The sequence below is a fragment of the Crocuta crocuta genome, unplaced genomic scaffold (genome assembly GCF_008692635.1).
Source record: "Crocuta crocuta isolate KB4526 unplaced genomic scaffold, BGI_CrCroc_1.0 scaffold72, whole genome shotgun sequence".
NCBI classification, from domain to species: domain Eukaryota; kingdom Metazoa; phylum Chordata; class Mammalia; order Carnivora; family Hyaenidae; genus Crocuta; species Crocuta crocuta.
Genome location: NW_027529427.1, coordinates 9,107,292 through 9,110,571, shown reverse-complemented (window position 1 = coordinate 9,110,571; position 3,280 = coordinate 9,107,292). Strand labels below are relative to the sequence as shown.

At 37.9% G+C, this 3,280-nt stretch overlaps 1 pseudogene; it reads right to left on the bottom strand.

Annotated features, from left to right (window-relative positions):
• Positions 1-2,491: 2,491 nt before the first annotated feature.
• Positions 2,492-2,664, bottom strand: LOC144227569 (U2 spliceosomal RNA; annotated as a pseudogene).
• Between the last annotated feature and the right edge of the window lie 616 nt (positions 2,665-3,280).

Genomic DNA, 3,280 nt, shown 5'->3' with positions numbered 1-3,280 from the left:
CTGATTTCTTTTCAAAACAGATACATTTTGTCTGTTCCAGAACTTTGTCTAAATGGACTCAGACTGTATGTAATACTTCTATAAGTCTTCTTTCATTCAGCATGATGTTTTTGAGATTCATCTACGTTGTTATATGTGTCTATTCATGTCTTTTGCCCATTTCTTCACCGGGTTATTTATTTTTTGGGTGTTGAGTTTGATAAGTTCTGTATAGATTTTGGATACTAACCCTGTATCTGATATATCATTTACAAATATATTCTCCCATTCCGTCAGTTGCCTTTTAGTTTTGCTGATTGTTTCCTCCACTGTGCAGAAGATTTTTATTTTGCTGAGTTCCCAATAGTTCATTTTTGCTTTGGTTTCCTTGCCTTTGGAGATGTGTTGTGTAAGAAGTTGCTGCGGCCAAGGTCAGAGAGGTTTTTGTTTGCTCAAAATCCTCAAGGATTTTGATGGCTGCCTGTCTTACGTTTAGGTCTTTCATTCATTTTGAGTTTATTTTTGTGTATAGTGTAAGAAAGTGGTCCAGGTTCATTTCTCTTCATGTTGCTGTTCAGTTTTCCCAGCACCACTATTGGATATCCTTTCCTGCTTTGAAGAGACCATTGGATATCCTTTCCTGCTTTGTCAAAGCTTAGTTGGTCATATGTTTGTGGGTCCATTTCTGGGATCTCTATTCTGTTCCATTGATCTGAGTGTCTGTTTTTTGTGCCAGCATTTACTTGGTTTTTAAAGAATATTCTCCTGGGGCACGTGGGTGGCTTAGTTGGTTAAGCATCAGACTCTTGATTTTGGCTCAGGACATGATCACACAGTTGGTGAGTTTGAGCCCCATGTTGGGCTTTGTGCTGATAGCGTGGAGCCTGCCTGAGATTCTCTGTCTCTGTTTCTGTTTCTCTCTATGCTCCTCCCCAGCTCTTGCTCTCTCTCTCTCTCAACAATAAATAAATAAGCATTTTTTAAAAATAAAGAAATAACAACAGTGCAATGACCAAATTTAGGAAACTAATATTGGTATGATGCTATTACCTAAATTTTGACCATAGTGCAATTTGGAACAGTTTCTCAATATTTCTTTGTTTTTTATAGCCTTGACACTGTTTAGGAGTACAGGCTAAGTATTTTATAGAATTTCCCTCATTTGGGGTTTGTTTGATGTTTCTTCATGTTTAGATTGAGGTTATGTGTTTTTTGGCCGGAATACCACAGAAGGAAAGTTGGGCCCTTCACAGTGTATCCTATCAGGAAGTAAATGATGTCATTTGTACCATTACTAGTAATGTTAACTTTGATCATTTGGTTAGGGTAAAATCTGCCATATTCCTGCACTGCAAAGTTACTATTTTTCCCTTTGTAGCTAGTAGGGTATCTATTAGATATATGTTTTGCAGATGTTTTTCTCAGTATGCGGCTTGCTTATTCTTTTCCTTTCTTTTCTTTTCCTTTCTTTTCTTTTCTTTTTTAATATTTTTATTTATTTCTAGGAGAGAGAGAGAGAGTGAGCAGGGGAGGGTCAGAGAGAGAGGGAGACACAGACTCTGAAATAGGCTCCAGGCTCTGAGCTGGCAGTCAACGCAGAGCCCGACGCGGGGCCGGAACCCACGAACCGCGAGATTATGACCTAAGCGAAAGTCGGACGTTCAACCGACTAAGCCACCCAGGCGCCCCTTGCTTATTCTTTTCTTAACAGTATCTTTCAATGAGTAGAAGTTTTACATTTTGATGAAGTTTGAATTTGTCAGTTTTTCATAGTTATTGCTTTTTGTGTCCTCTCTGAGAAATATTTACCTACGCTCAAGTCATAAAGATATCCTCCTGTGTTTTTTTAATAGAAGCTTTATAGTTTTATTTTTTATGTTTTAGTCTCTGATCCATCTCAAATTAGTCTTTGCGAATGGTGTGAGGTGGGGGTCAGGTTCATTTTTTCTCATATGGATATTGAGTTGTTCCAGCACCATTTGGTTGAAAATACTTTAGTTTCCCTATTGGATTGCTTGGTACCTTCACTGAAAATCAAATAACTGCATATATGTGGATCTAGTTTTGATTTCTCTATTTTATTTCTTTTCATATCTGTAATATCTTACAGTTTTTGGTTCTTAGCACTGCACCGTTCTATTTGTGCCAAGCATTTTTCATATTGTTTTTATAGCTTGCAGGTTTTGAAAGAATTTTTATCAGTGTGAGGATCTGCGTGAATTCCCTTTCTTTCCCATAACTCTGGGGTCTCATTTCTGTCTCATAATTTCAGAAAAGTGGTTCTGATTATTTAATGTTTACTATAACTAGCAACAGACCCTACTGTGTCTTCTGGTTTCTCTGATAGAAATGTCTTGTAAACAGAGACACCTGCCAAAAGTTAGAAGCGGCTAAGACAATTGGGTATTCTATAAATAGAGTAACCATATACTTTATTTTGTAAATAAGTGTGCTTTTGAGATTGAAAAAGATAATAATAACATTATTTTGTCCCCAAGAGAGTGGACTGTTCTGAAATATCACAATACCTGGTTTATGTGTAGAGTGGATGGGGCAAGTTGCTATTCCATCACCTTTCTCCAAAAACCCATTTAATATATTGTTCTTGGATACAGGGCATTTCAGGTATTAAACTGATAAGAACAGAAACTACATTTGATCTTAGCCAAAAGGTCGAGAAGTGATCAAATGGGTAATTATTAATAAGTGGGCAACAGGTATAAACCAAGAGTGCCCTGGAATGTATAGTAGCCCTGTCAATAAACCTCTCAGAACTCAATCAAAGTCATCATTCAATAGCCATTTTCCAAATGCCTAAGTACCAAGCTCTGTACTAGGTGTGGAGAGTCTAAGATAACTAACAGATTCCTGCCCTAAAGAGCTTTCAGTATAGCTGGGGAAGCAGACAAAACACCCAGACAACTATAGTGAGGTATTTAAGTTCTGTGACTGATAGTTGCCCAGGGTTCTCTGTATGGCAGGCAGGAAAGATACTTGAACTGAGTTTTTAAAGAACAAAGTGTTGGCAAATGGTTTGCAGGAGGTGGCAGAGGGTATGTTGTAGAAGGCTTTCAGGTACCAGATGAGCAATTGGGATAATGAAAATAACAGCATTATTAGCAAGTTCGATTTGCATACCCTTTTAGAGTGTTGTCAAAAATTGGGATGCTGGCTTGGAGGAGAATAGAGAAGCAGCAGCGTCAACATAGCCAGAGGAAATGAGAATGGCAATCCATAAAAGAGATGAACATTCAGCTCTTCAAACAATTTCCATGGAGGCCAATCAACAGCTGCTCCCAAG